Source organism: Leptodactylus fuscus, chromosome 2 (assembly GCF_031893055.1).
Source record: "Leptodactylus fuscus isolate aLepFus1 chromosome 2, aLepFus1.hap2, whole genome shotgun sequence".
NCBI classification, from domain to species: domain Eukaryota; kingdom Metazoa; phylum Chordata; class Amphibia; order Anura; family Leptodactylidae; genus Leptodactylus; species Leptodactylus fuscus.
The window spans coordinates 71,501,573-71,517,367 of record NC_134266.1 but is presented as its reverse complement, the minus strand read 5'-3'; the positions used below and the strand labels follow the sequence as shown (position 1 = coordinate 71,517,367).

At 41.7% G+C, this 15,795-nt stretch overlaps 1 protein-coding gene across 1 annotated transcript in view; it reads left to right on the top strand.

The window, feature by feature from the left end:
- LOC142194690 (uncharacterized) overlaps positions 1 to 15,795 on the top strand; it is a 352,778-nt gene that overhangs the window by 315,919 nt on the left and 21,064 nt on the right. The window lies entirely within an intron of this gene.

The window sequence follows — 15,795 nt, the reverse complement described above, 5'->3', positions numbered from 1 at the left end:
ACTGAATTATTCACAAAGTGGATGGTATATGATTCATTTTCTGGAGCATTGATGACTCCATGCTGGTTAAAGCTTAATGCATATGTGTTCAGATGTGACTGAATCTTCAAAGGAAAGCTAAGCAAATGCTGCCAGATAATATACTATTACCATGATAATTATTATTATTATTTGTCTTTGTGTGCTTATGACAGGTTATCCGTGCACACATTTTTTATCGCATGATGACATACCCTCCAACACTCGTGAGTTGAAAATTGGTACAAGATCCCCCCCACACCTCCCGCTATCCTGTAGGAGGGGGAGGGGAGTCTCAGCGGTGCACAAGAAAGCAGCTATTTCTAAAAGACTGTATTGAAAGAGCAGCATACAGAAGAAATAAGATAATTTTTGCATATGAGCTATGTAAATGGCTTTTCAGAATGACACATAGATGTTGTGTGACTTGAAGCTACTGGACCCCAATGCATCAGTGATAAGTCCTAGTTACTTTGGGCTATTTAGAATAATGGTATATTTTTTGTGGCACAGAGACCTTTGGTGGCCCCTCTGTGTTCAGGACCCCCCTATAGCTACACCCATGTATAGTCTTGGATCAAGCATATTGAATTTAAATGACCCAATCCTCATGTTCTCCTTGGAGATGTTACTTTCAGAGGTGTCCATGACATGGCCATGATGACCTAACGATTCCATACGATCCCATTGTACAGAGCAACAGATATGGGTGAATCTCAGAAGTTGGGTTCATTTTCATTAAAATATTTTTTTCCACACTTGTGGTGGTCATTTTGGTTTGTCTAGGTGTTACAATGCCACTCACAGCACTGAGTACCCTTTTAGCTATTATACTTGAGGCCAGACAAATAAAAACCTATGCCATAAAACCTATGGAAATCTAGGCAAGCTCCTTACACTATGGTTGCGGAATTGGTATCAAAGTTATCTGCTGGAATATAGTAGCACTCTGGGCTGTGTTTCTGGTTGGTGCTGTAAGGCAAAAAAAATTCTGGTTCATCTTGTTCCAGATATTGTACTGAGTGCTGATGCTTTTCCTCCTGCTACTTGTAGCTGTGCAGAGGTGATGGAACGCTGACTAAGTGAGGTGGACTGGGGAATTCCTGCAAATTGCAACATCGCAGATGAGGCCATGCAAGGGCAGATTTGTTTTGTCACTGGAAGTCCTTCAGGGTGTTTTTAGCCACATGAATGCACATAAAGCCACTACATACATTAATAAAGAAATGTACCACCAAATTTAGCACATGCACCATGCAAGGACAATGTGTTAGTCTACCCAAGTGTTGTACAGCCTTCATTATTTGTGCCATTGTCGGTGAAAACACTTCTCAGTTGTAGTTGTTGGTCAGTTACCCAACTGGATACTTGCTGATGGATACAGCAGACCAGCTCCTCTGCTGTGTGACTTCATAGATTCAGCATCATTAGCTGTAAAAGAGCATGGCAGCAGTTCACCTTACACCCATGAAACAAGGGAGGGGGAGTGGAAGCAATGGCTTGCTAAAGTTGGCGGTGGGAAATGGTCCAGTAAGGACAGGTGGGCTCCGCCTGATGTTGGACCTGGGCCAGCACAAGCGAGATGGTACTGGCATATTTCCTTGTTACTCTCCTAGACTGTGGGCATTATGGCTCAGAACAACAACCTAGTGGGCTGTAAAAGTCATGTATTGTCCTTGTTCATAGTTGCTGCTCCACCTGTCAACAGTTGTATGCACATTTCCCCACACCAACATTTCCAAAGAAAGACCCACATTCTCCAATACATGGTAATGTAAAGCAGGGACAGCTCTCCTAGAGAAATAATAGCTGCTAGATATCCTTCATTGAGGTTAGGCATATGCTATCAGTTCAAGAAATGCAGTGAAATCCACCACTATAACAACTTCCACTGCCTTCTTCCTCTGATGTCACCCTAACCAAGATGCCAGGTCCTATCCCTTAAAGAATCATCCTCAGCAATGTCATAGTCTTTCCCACTTTTTTCCTGGCTTATCATAGCCATGGTATTCTTGCACACCCTCATAATTTCCACTTCTGTATTTCTCTCTAGTTATATTACCAGCATGACTACCAGTACCACACCCCTTGCCTCTGCTACCCCCACCATCAGCAAGCCACCACCTCCAACACCACCATAACTGTTCTCAACCAACTCATCTGTGATCTGTAATCTGTGTCAGTGAAGATGAAGAAGACATAGTTAACAGTCCAGAAATTACATGTTGCAACATTAGAGGAGAAGGAACACACAAGAAACCTTACTCAAAAGTTGCATTCGCAGAATCACTATTTGATGTAGTACCTTCCTGTGACTCAGGAATAAAGCGCCACCAAGACCAGAAGTAGTGCTGCTGTTTCCACCCACATTTTATTGTTATTACTTACAATCGTGGATGGCATGACAGTAGAACAAGTGTTTTCCCTGTCCTCCAAATCTGACACTGAATTTTTTTTTATTTTTTTTTATAATTTATATTATCTTATATTTCAAAAAAATTAGGAAATAAATTTGGCACGGAAAGGTTAACCTTGCCAGGGAATATTAGACTAGAACTCACTGCTTGAGAGTCATTTTGGATTTTGCAGTGATAATGGTAGGGTTTCTGTATTTATTAACAAAAAACACCTAACAAAGATAAGATTTAGCACTGAAATAATGACCGGGTCAGTGAATATTAGAAACTGAGTGAGTAAGCTTAACAAAAAAACAATCAGTTAACAAAAAACATTATTTAAAAAAATACTTAAGAAGATGAAATTTAGCCATGGAAGGGTGTCCTGGACAGTGAGGGTGGCAGTTTTTACTATATAGCAATCTGACACTGCGTTAAAAAAAAAAAATAGCACGTATTAGAATAAATTGCTTTGGATCATGCAGTGATGAGACAAATTTCCCTAAGCTAATAGTATCACAAAATAGCTATTCTTCCTGCCCAGTATCCTTATATGCTGATTGGATAAGAGGCTGTCAAGTGATGATAGCAGCCTGTCTAGGTTACAGAGACCATGTAACTCCCTCCTTTGCTTCCTGTTACATGTGGAGATGGCCAATTAAGTGTGAGATGAATCACATAAAATTCGGTTTAGTTAAAAAAACAAAACTTTAGAAAATTTTGGTCTAAAACTGTTAATTCCATCTGTTGAGGGTGGACTAAGGCTGGGTTCACACGGAGTATTCTGGCTCGTCATTTGGTACGTAGACGCCGCAGGAGGATTTGCGGGCCGTATACGCTCCCATTGTTTTCAATGGGAGCCGGTACCGTACACGCGGCGCTATTTTACAGCCGTGATTTTGCGGCGGCCGCAAAATAGCGCCGCGTGTACGGTACTGGCTCCCATTGAAAACAATGGGAGCGTATACGGCCCGCAAATCCTCCTGCGGCGTCTACGTACCAAATGACGAGCTAGAATACTCCGTGTGAACCCGGCCTAACAATTACAAATACATGTTGCTTAGATTTTACTTTTGATCTGAGCAGGCTGTCTATACCAGTCACATCGACAAGCTACCTAATCCTCACACTGTGCTGAGAGATAGTCTAAGGTTGCCCAGACAACTCCACCATAATGCTAGATGAACTTGGCAAGATCTGGGGCCTAGATTATCGGCCCAGAAACTAGAGTAATAAATAGATGCACTATAAACCAAAACGCAAGCCTGGAACTACAGCAAACAATTCACAAGGTAGGTCAAACATAGAGCAGAAACATAGGATTAAGTGTCTAAGCTCAGGTCAATCTGAGAGTTAACAGTCAAAGCCAAAATCAGAAAGCAGGCGTATATCCAGTAAGCAAGCAAAGCACAAGAATTATTAATTAGTCACAATTAATTAATAGCCGGCACATAGGAAATATTGAACAAACTTTAAATATCCCTCAGAACTGATCAGAGTCCGTGAAAGCTTCACATGTTGCCATTACAACTTAAAGCAACAGCAGTGACCAGTGTTGCAGTGATGAGAATACACAGAGAATCCTAATCCTAGTTATCGTACATAGTGGGGAGAAAAATTACCGAAAGTCCATCAGCTTTACGTGTTTTAATCTTATAAACAAATGTTTATCCAAAGGACGGCAAAAAAGACTTTAATGACAGAGATCTATAAAGTGGGAAAAATTCCTTTCTGACCCCTTCTGGCAAGTGGACAGATCCCTGGATTAACAGTCTACACTAATACGAGTAACCCTGTATATTGAGGTTCACAAGCAGGGCAATACCAAATCCTGGGGGAGCATGTTCCATAATTTTCAGTTCACACAGTAACTTAATGTTTCTGAACATTATGACGAAACTGCATTTTCTGCTGCCCAGAGGCTTCTATTCTCCAGGCTAAATACATTTAGTTTTGGATCAGAGAGCGTGCTGGGTGTCAGACCTCTACTGATCTCATGTAATCATACTGCTATCCTTTTCAGTGCAGCATTGCTCACAGCTGCCGCTTTACGTTTGCTATGCCTTTAAGTGAAACTGGCTTGGCCTGTAACCAATCAAAGTTCTAAGACAATAAGCCAAACAGATTGTTGCCTCATTGTCCTACCATGAGCTGAGGCAGGGTATTTATACTCTGCATAGAGGCTGTTCAGGTGACTGCTATTGATTTTAGTTATGTTTGTGTTCTCAGAACTGATTCCCTGGTTACTGATTTTGTCTTGCTTTTCCAGTTATTTGTTTCCTTACTGACTTGGCTTCATCTGTGAACTCCTGGATTTGACCCTGGCTTGGACACTGTTATTCTTCTTCTACTGATTTGGATACTCCTGTGCTCTCCCAGTTTTGACCTGGCTTGTAGGTTTCACTCTGCTGTAGGTTTGCTGGTCTAGTTTGGTCTACATGTGCACCTATTTTCTTACACTAGCGTCAGTGTGGTACCCTGGGTCCCTTCTTGTAGAGTCCTACTTGCCTTTCTGTATGCACTGGTGAAGTCCTCAGAGGTAGCCTTAGACACTACCATCCAGACCAGTATAGGATTATTGATAGCTTGATCTACTTACTATATTTGATCACCTAGTTCCTGCAGTGTATTTGGAAACTGCTTAACCAGCAATTCCATTATTGGGGATTTGCTTAAAGGGGTTGTCCGGGATAACCTAAAATCCCTACACTACTGTAAACACCCTCCCCCCCTACTTTCTAAATAACATTGATTATCAAATATGTGACCGCCCCAGGGACATATTCTGATTATCTGGTGAAGATCTTTTTCCTTATTTCCAGATCTTCACTACTACTCCCCCTTCCCCCCCCCATAGACTCCACTCATATATACCATCCATGGCTTCTTCCAGTGCAGTGCATGCTCTTCTTCACTGTGTGTGCCACCGCTGCCTGTAATTCACCTAAACTGCGCTTCCACACATGCGCAGTAGAGATGTTTCGACTCATTGCCACTACTGAGGAGGAGCATGAGGGGCCGTCTCGCCAGAAGCATGGAGGGGGTAAGTATATACTATGTGTCAGGGGTTCGGCTGAGTGAGTAGGAAAGGGTGGGATAGTTAGAGAGACAGGGAGGGGAGAGAGGAAAAAGGGGGGAGTTTGGAAAGAGGGGGAGAAAGGTGAGAGGGTTAGTGAGGAAGGTAGAGAGCAGGAAGCAGGAACATGTAAACAAAAACAGATACCAGCAGCCCCCAGAGACACCCAGAAATCACCCAAACCATGCTAAAAGGTATATAGGTGCGTTTATTATCCTATTAGTAGCAGTAACAGATATTTTTTCATAAAACTTTTTTTTTGCCAGGAAAACCCCTTTAACCACTTCAGTACTGGGCCAATTTGAGGTCCAGGACCAGATACATTTTCAGGCTTTTTTGTATGTGTGGTTTTGAGGGCTGTAACATTTTTCTCATACATACATACACAAGTCTCATTCAACTAATTTTTGCGTCTTTTTTCGGGGACACATAGGGCTTTATTTTTATGTTGTTTTTATTTTCGAATGTGTTTTAATTTTTTTTATATCTGGGAAAATATAAACACAATAGGAGGGAAATTGTGTCTGGTTTTCCCTTTTTTTTTTCTTTTCTTTTTAATTTAATAACACAAAGTGCTACTGAAAAACTTTATAAAATACTTTTACCTCTCTATTACGGTAATTTTTATTTTGTATGGTGTTGTCAGGGGTGGGGCTATAACCTTTAATAACGGCGTTTTATTAGCATATTATTTTATTTATTTTTTTATTTTATTTTCATTTTTTTAACTTTTTTATTATATTTTATTTATTTTATTTTCTTCAGATTGTGTCCCCATAAGGTCAAAAGAGATCTCTGTGCAGCTGCTGTGTTCTGATTGGATGTACCGGTACGTCCTGTCAGAACTAGGCAACCACTATCCGGACGTTTATAGTCTATGGGCGGTCCAGAAGTGGTTAAGTACCAACTCCATTAAACCATCAATATTAATTCTTAAATAACCCCATTAAGCCAGAAATTTGGAACATTTCTTTTAGCCATTCTCCACTAGTGTCAACTGTACATCTACAAGGCACCAAATGCATTACAAAGATAAAAAGTAATATCTTCCTCTAAGGGTGACCTAGGATTGGGTGACTGTAAGATAATACCAATTTTTCCCCTATTCTTGAGAAAAAGCTCTGAAGCTCACTATAGTACATAGAGTGTAGAACTTAAAATATAGTTCCCCTGGTTTTTGTTCCCGGGCTGCAGTGAGTGTAGAGCTGGAACATTAGCTTCTCCTGTACTTGCAAGGAACTCATTAACAGTATGAAATAATAGCCGGTATCCAGTGTCCTATTAGACTCTAATAGGAACTGTGCATGTTCGAAGAAAGAGAACAAGTACATTGTTAGCAGTGAAAAGCTTCTTTCTGATAAAACAGTTCTGAACAAAATTACCCCTTTCCAGAAAAAAAGAAAGATTAATTCAAAAAACGTTGGTGGTCTTGTTTGACTAGTTAACTTTAAGCCTGGGTTGAACTAGATTGACCCATTGACCTGACAGTGACCCAACAGTTGCCGAACAAAGAACTTGGCTACAGATTCGGGCCTCAACCGAGGGCAGTGTTGCCTTTTCAATGCTCGGCTGCTGTGCATTTCAGTGGATCATTTTTCCTGTCCTTCGATTCAAGTTAGCGAGTCTGGAAAGCAGCGCAGTTCATATAGGTTTTTATTATGATATTGTATCTCCTTACCTTACCTTTTGGTACATTATTCTCCTTACAGTGACCAGGGCCATTGATGTCTTCATGTACATGGCAAAAGATCTTCTTTTCAAAACAATACTTTATAGAGAGAGATTTTTTATTTTTTTATTTTTTTTTTTAGTTTTTGTGGCATAAATAGGGCTTTCATATTGTACCAGCTTTTTTATACAGTCAGAAATACTATGAAATTCAATTTTGCAAAGGTCTTCATATTAATTCTTGCGTATCTTACTTTATTAATTGATATTTGGATTTGGGCAATATTTTTACTACTTTTTAAGAGATCTTCCATTCAACTCATTTCAGGAGGGTTGAACTCACAAAGTGACTGTCTGATCTCTTTAACCAGATAATGTTTTCCCTGGTTCATGAGCAGATTTTTTTTTTTTTTTTTTTTTTTTTTAGTACATAGCAGTTTTGAAAGTTATAACATTTTTTTGTTCAGGTTTTTCAAAATAAATTGGTGGTATATATGGCTTTATTTTTATGTATTTTATAACTTTGTTTTAAAAGAAAAACCTAGAAAGCATAAAAATAATAATAATTCATTTATATAGCTCCAATATATTCCGAACTACTTTACAATTTGTTACTCTGTTTACAATTTAAAAAAAAAGATGATATTGTCTGTTTTCCATTTTAAAAAAAAAAAAAAAAAATTATTGGAGAATTTTCCTGTTACTGGGGCTAATAGATTATTCCCGCTTATAGATGGAATATAGCCTTCTGAAACACATTGCTAAATTTATCTTGGTCTGCTAAGACCAAGAGGAATCGCATGACTGTAGGATCTGCGGCAGGAAGCATCTTGGCCATGTGATAGAAGGTAAACTGACCCTATCTTTTCTATGGGGAGTCTGGATGTCACTTGCAGTCGGCCCCCACTCCTGCAACTGATCATGATTAGAGATGAGTGAACAGTGTTCTATCGAACACATGTTCGATCGGATATCAGGCTGTTCGATGTGCTCGATTCGAATCGAACATCACGTGGCAAACTCCCAAAAAATTTGATTCCCCTCCCACCTTCCCTGGCTCTTTTTTTGCACCAATAACAGCGCAGGGGAGGTGGGACAGGAACTACAACACCGGAGGCATCGAAAAAAATCGGAAAAAGTCATTGGCTTCCGAAATCAGGTGACCTCCATTTTAGACGAATAGTGGATTTCAAATCCGGGTCATATGAGAATGTGAACTTTGTGACTAAGAGACAGGGATAGCTGTACAGGCAGGGATAGCTAGGGATAACCTTTATTTAGGTAGGAATGTTATTAAAAATAACTTTTTGGGGCTCTATCGGGTGTGTAATTGTGATTTTTGTGAGATAAACTTTTTCCCATAGGAATGCATTGGACAGCGCTGATTGGCCAGAGTACGGAATTCGACCAATCAGCGCTGGCTCTGCTGGAGGAGGCGGAGTCTAAGATCGCTCCACACCAGTCTCCATTCAGGTCAGACCTTAGACTCCGCCTCCTCCAGCAGAGCCATACCTATGGGTATGCAGAGACTTAGCAGTGCTGAGCCAGTTCTGATATAGCATCAGATGTAGCAGAGCCGAGGGTGCACTAGAACCCTTATGCACACTCGGCTCTGCTACATCAGATGTAGCAGAGCCGAGGGTGCACTGGAACCCTTATGCACACTCGGCTCTGCTACATCAGATGTAGCAGAGCCGAGGGTGCACTAGAACCCTTATGCATACTCGGCTCTGCTACATCAGATGTAGCAGAGCCGAGGGTGCACTAGAACCCTTATGCACACTCGGCTCTGCTACATCTGATGGGTTGACCGGCACACGGTGTAGTTGAGCAGAACTGGCTCAACACTGCTAAGTCTCTGCATTCCCATAGGAATGCATTGGCCAGCGCTGATTGGCCAGAGTACGGAATTCGACCAATCAGCGCTGGAGGAGGTGGAGTCTAAGATCGCTCCACACCAGTTTCCATTCAGGTCCGACCTTAGACTCCGCCTCCTCCAGCAGAGCCAGCGCTGATTGGCCGAAGGCTGGCCAATGCATTCCTATGGGAATGCAGAGACTTAGCAGTGCTGAGCCAGTTCTGCTCAACTACACCGTGTGCCGGTCAGCCCATCTGATATAGCAGAGCCGAGTGTGCACACTCGGCTCTGCTACATCAGATGTAGCAGAGCCAAGGGTGCACTAGAACCCTTATGCACACTCGGCTCTGCTACATCAGATGTAGCAGAGCCGAGGGTGCACTGGAACCCCTGTGCAAACTCAGCTCACGCTAATAGAATGCATTGGCCAGCGCTGATTGGCCAATGCATTCTATTAGCCCGATGAAGTAGAGCTGAATGTGTGTGCTTAGCTCAACTACTCCACCGGCGTAGTTGAGCTAAGCACACACATTCAGCTCTACTTCATCGGGCTAATAGAATGCATTGGCCAGCGCTGATTGGCCAGAGTACGGAATTCAACCAATCAGCGCTGGCTCTGCTGGAGGAGGCGGAGTCTAAGATCGCTCCACACCAGTCTTCATTCAGGTCCGACCTTAGACTCCGCCTCCTCCGGCAGAGCCAGCGCTGATTGGTCGAAGGGTTCTAGTGCACCCTCGGCTCTGCTACATCTGATGGGCTGACCGGCACACGGTGTAGTTGAGCAGAACTGGCTCAGCACTGCTAAGTCTCTGCATTCCCATAGGAATGCATTGGCCAGCCTTCGGCCAATCAGCGCTGGCTCTGCCGGAGGAGGCGAAGTCTAAGGTCGGACCTGAATGGAGACTGGTGTAGAGCGATCTTAGACTCCGCCTCCTCCAGCAGAGCCAGCGCTGATTGGTCGAATTCCGTACTCTGGCCAATCAGCGCTGTCCAATGCATTCCTATGGGGAAAAGTTAGCTTGCGAAAATCGCAAGCTGACAGGGATTTCCATGAAATAAGGTGACTGATATGCCCCCAGACATGCTTCCCCTGCTGTCCCAGTGTCATTCCAGGGTGTTGGTATCATTTCCTGGGGTGTCATAGTGGACTTGGTGACCCTCCAGAGACGGATTTGGGTTTCCCCCTTAACGAGTATATGTTCCCCATAGACTATAATGGGGTTCGAAACCCGTTCGAACACTCGAACAGTGAGCGGCTGTTCGAATCGAATTTCGAACCTCGAACATTTTAGTGTTCGCTCATCTCTAATCATGATTAATGTGCTAAATATGGAAATTTAAAGTCGTCTATAAATGGTGAACATGAAGGAGTTATATAGAGCTGTTTGTCTTAAAGGAAAATGGAGCACACAAAATCACACTCTAATAATAAATGTATCATTAATTGACAGTCCATGATGACACAAATCTTCATGCCCGGTAGCCCTGGCCTACTAGCAGATATGAACACCCTTCTCCATGGTCTCCCAGCAAAGGGACTATATCATTGGAAACCCGTATTTTAATACGAAGATGTAGGAATAGCCTTAAGAAAGGCTCTTCCTCTATCTTTAGAAGTCTTCACCGCACCGCCGTTTGATAGATATTCCTGGTTTTCTTCGGTATGCAAATGAGCTTTCTCGTAACATTGAAGGGGGGGGGGGGGCCTGTTCTGCTTGAAAACTCTCCAGCGCCACCAAATCTTCTTCTGGGACGCTTCTCCACTGCGTCCTCTGTGATGCAATGTTAACTATGACATACAAAGCCATTCACGACCTGTCCTCTCCATACATCTCTGATTTAATTTTGAAATTGAATAGTTGTACAATAGGGAGCTTTTTTTTTTTTTTTTTTTTTTTTTTTAAATACACTCTTTTGGCGTAAGGACAGTACAGTAACAAAAGTCAATTTGTAAAGCTGTCAGATGCAAGACAATGGTAGACCTGCCCCAGAGTCTAATATATTCAGTGCAGGATTTCTGCAAACTATGATTGACAGGGTTCTCAAGGCTGTCAGTAACTGGGTGGTTGGATGAGGAAGTTGCATCAACTATATCTGACAACTTCTTCCTGTGCCAGCTCATTAAACTTAAATTTCTGTAACCAAAAACTTGAAAATAGAGATTAAACTCATGAATTGCCCCTAAGCTTAAAAAAAAAAGATTTTATTTTTAGGTCAAATTCACCAAGCCCTACTGTAGAGTATTGTAAATCTGGGAGTTTCCTGTAAAATACCTTTATTGGTTTGTTAATGTCTTTAAGGCTGGGATTTCACTAGGTGTGCTTGTGGTTTTGTATACTTGTTACTGTGTTGATAAAAAGGCCTCTAGATATTCCGTACAGTATATGTAGTGGTTTATAAATGATTTATAAATTCACGCAGCTTTACTGAATGCTAAAGTCTGGAAAGCCTGTACATGTTGGAAATCACAGGAAGCCTTACTTCTATGGGGGAAAAACACGTGCATTAGTTCAATAGGAAATCGTTGTAAAAAACATTTCCAAGAACTATTTTATTTTTTCAAAGATGCATACACTATTACAGCAAAAATAAGAAGTGCACTGCAACTATCTTGGGAGGAAGGTGAATATTACCTTGAAAGGTAATATGTGTGGAAAAATATTTTTTTGGCCCATGGTGTTGATTTCTACAGTTTCACACCACTGCAGGGGGGGCAGAGTACTTGCGTCTCTGCCTCCTCTGCCACTGATCAAACTCTCGATCACATGACCTTCCCATTTTACACAGTATACAGGCAGCAGGAGCAGATAGGCAATGCACATCAGCAGCATGAACAGAGAGACAAGATTTCTGCACCCCCCCCCCCCTTCCCTGAATAACTATTGGTGCAACAGGGATTAGGGTATATATAACTAATTTTGCTCAATCCACTCCTGGCTTTGGCTCAAAACTGCAGCAAAATCAGCAACCAAAAAATCTGCATTTCCGCAACGTGGGGCTTTAGCCTTAGACTAAGGACTCACAGGACATCCCGCAGCAATTAAGCGCTGCGGGAAAAACCACGGTGACAACGACTCACAGTTCTTCCCATGGCGCTTTAAACAGAAAGTTTGCTGAGTTTTCCTTCGCGGACTTTCTGTTGCAATTATACCTATGGGGAAACCATCGGCGTTTCATAATTGACATGCTGCGATTTCCAAAACCGCGCTGGTTCTGGAAATCACGGCGTGTCCACACCACGATTTTTCTCGCAAAGTGCACATGGGATTCAGAATACCATCCATTTTGCCTTACTGTAGAATGACGCGATTTTTCCTGCAGCCTTTCCGCCATGGACAAATTGTGGTGTTTCTGTCCTGTGGGGCCCCGGCCTTAAAGAGGTGTTTCCAGTTTCTAAGATAGATGGCCTATCCTCAGGATATTAGATCTGCAAGGGTCTGAAAGTCGAGACCCCTACAGATCACCTATACCAAGACAGCATGGGAGAGTCATGCTGCTCATTCACCATACAGTTATAGAGAACTACAGGAGCTGGGGAGATGTTACAATAAGGCATAGTAGGGGAGTAGAAAACAAAAAGATAACCAAAATGGGAGGAAAAGGTTCAAAACTAGATTTTGGATAGATTTAACAATAGAGGAAAGAAACCTGCAAGGGAGACTTATCAGAAATATGCTACCCCTATAGTGTGTTACGTACATCTTTGTAATAACATGTCTATTTTCTTGCATTAATTATCACAAAACCATCCAGTTTGGCTTGTAACATCTCAAGAACTTGGATCAGCCATCACTCTGGACTTATTACAATATGCAATGTGTCAGAAGAGTAAAATTTGCAATTTTTCTGTCCATTAGTGGCAAAAGAACCAGCAATTAGACAGCTGGCAGACGACGGCACCTCCTGAACAGCAGGGATTCTGGGCATGAGACTCCAGTCATTAAGTCATCTTTAGGGGCATTTCTAGTAAAATAACTTTGCTGTGGAATATCTACTTTAAGATGACAAACCTAAAAAGATCTTTTACATAAATCTGTAGCTTTATAAGGCTTAGCCGTAAGAGGAGAAGTACCAGGAGGATACAGGTTGTACCATCCCTGCCAAATAATTATCTCTCATTGATCTTTTGTTTTTCTTCTTCATCTGCTGTAGGAGTTTTGGATACTGCTCAACCAACTCCTGAATCTGGAACTAGAAGTAAAGTCAGAGCTTCAAATTGCTGTTACTGTAAAGATGTGCATTCACTGGTGGGAAAGTGTACGTTCACACTGATGCTATTTCGTCCATTGTTCTTACATATGATAGGATCAGAACAGTGGACTGAAAAAGTGCTCAAATGGCGGATGAAGATGGTGCATATAATGTCTGCATCTATCATTATTAACTCTGACCTCTTCCCGAATGTCTGTTGACTACATATGTCTGAACAGTTTGCAAATAACTCTGCAAGGATGTATCTGTATGTTTTTGTAGAGTTTGCTGCTGCATGGTAACAGTTGGACATCACAAAGAGTAGACAAGTCTGGCTTATTACCATCCCTGCCTCTCCATTCACTGTATACGCAGTGCTCAATGATCAGTACAGCTATAGAAACAGCCATTATGTGGCTTTCTCCTGGCCCATTGATCATATGATCTACTAAGGACCTAGAGGAGCAGGCAACTAGAGGACAAAGGTCTGCTTTACACATGCACTAGGAGGCTGCATCCTCCTGTAACTGGGGTTAACATATTATCCCCAAAAACAGGGAAAATCAGATAAAAAAATGAATGTAAAGTAAAAGTAATGATGATGAAATCCCTGAAAGATGTACAATAAAATAAAATAAATGGATAAAGATTAAAAAAAAAAAATTCTATATTATTTTTTTTGAAAATTGTCATTATCACGCCCACATCACAGGTTCTTGTCCCATTCCCAGCAACGTAAAGCTATGTATCATCTACATAAAAATCTTTGTAACGGAGTTGAAACTATTTCTTAAAAATTTTTAGTAGTAGTTTACAGTAGCTATTGATAAATAAGCAAACAGGATGTTAGTAAGTTTCCGACTTGTTTTTAAATTTAGCCCTTTCCCAACATCCGCTGTAATAGATGTCAGGTATTTAAATATGGCTGTCATCCTAGCCACTTGGTCTCCGATGTATTTTATAGCATAGAACCAGCAGCAATGCCTATAATTATGTGCCCACACTGATCGCGGGCATTCAGACCCCCAGCCCTTTGGTCAAAGCTGAGCAAGGTGCTATTTTCCCAGCAGTGCATGGGTGCTACCATTTTCCAATGGATTGCCTGGCCTGGGAGTAAGATCGGGGATGACAATTTGTTACTATGACGGCCAGTAGCTTATTGAAGCCTCCCAGGCATGTCTCCTATTAACTTCTATTATAGGCTGCTCTATGGGCCGATTGAAAACGTAACTTTCTCTGCAATAGGCATATGTGTTTCCATACCTCCAGTGGACTGAAAGATGGACAGCCACACCATATATATGGCTTATATCTCATAAGCCATATCTTTAACTCCACCCATGTGACCCTATACAGCATCATGCTCCATTTTGGTCTACATACATAATAATGCCCTCCTTATGGCCCCCACACAGTATAACATTCCACTTAGATCCCCACAAAATATAATGCCCCCCTTGAGTTTCCCACATGGTATAATGTCCACCTTTTGCTCTCCACAGCATGATGACCCCTCCTTGTGAACCTCATGCAGTATATTATCTCCCTGTTGCGGCTCACATTGTAAAATGCATGCAAACAAAAAAAAAGGAATACTTACCTAGCCGCATTTCCTTGGAGTTTACTCTGGTCTTTTCTTCTGGGGACTTGGGAAGAGTAGACATAATGTAGTGATGTCACTACATAGCTCCTACCTACTTCTAAGCTTGCGGAATACGAGATCACCTGAATTATGGCGCAGAGAGCTAATGGCTCAGGGCCTACCCAGTGTATCTCAACCCTATCTACATCCTTCACAGATAGTTAAAGCTAGGACATGCCATCCAGGACAGTTGGAAAGTCCCAGGATTATTCAGCGCTGCGTAACCCAGAGGATATATGAAGCTGTTACCTGTGTACATGAGGTCTTAAAAGTATAATCACAATTTTAGTTACTATTAAGAAAGTAGCTTGTTGAGACACATTACCATTTTGGTCTTCTTACATGGCCAGTCCGTACCCTGCTCTAGACTGATGAGAGGCAAAAACCTTAAAAGCTGTCTCTGGGTGGGTCCCTCTTCCTTTTGGAGGAGTTATTCTGGCTTTTCTATTACTCCCAGATTATATTATTAGGGTTTTTTTGTTTTTTAAAGCATGCATAGATATATAAGGAGATAGCTTCCAAACGGTGACTCTAGAGCATGTTACTCTTTTCCACCAGTGAGGTCTTACCCAGGTCATGGAGTAAAGAGCAAACCTTTAGATGTGACTTCCCTCTATCCTGTATTGATCTTTCACAGCATAGGCAGGGGATAAATGACAGTAGCCTATTATTGTTTCATTGTGTTCATCATCCTCAGGTGACAATGACAGGCAGAATTGCTAAACGTCAGTACAGTCTTAGCAGATCTGTCATTAGACAAGCGACAAATGATTCATTAAGAACTGGATCTAGTACCGTGTATACACTAGATCTCACTGTAAATCCATAAATTACTTGACACTGACCCAATAATTGCTTTCATTACCATAGAATGTACCAAATGGACCGGATAAGCCATTAATGTGTGCTTGGCAAGTGGGAGCTAGTAGAACAGAATGTCTGTGAG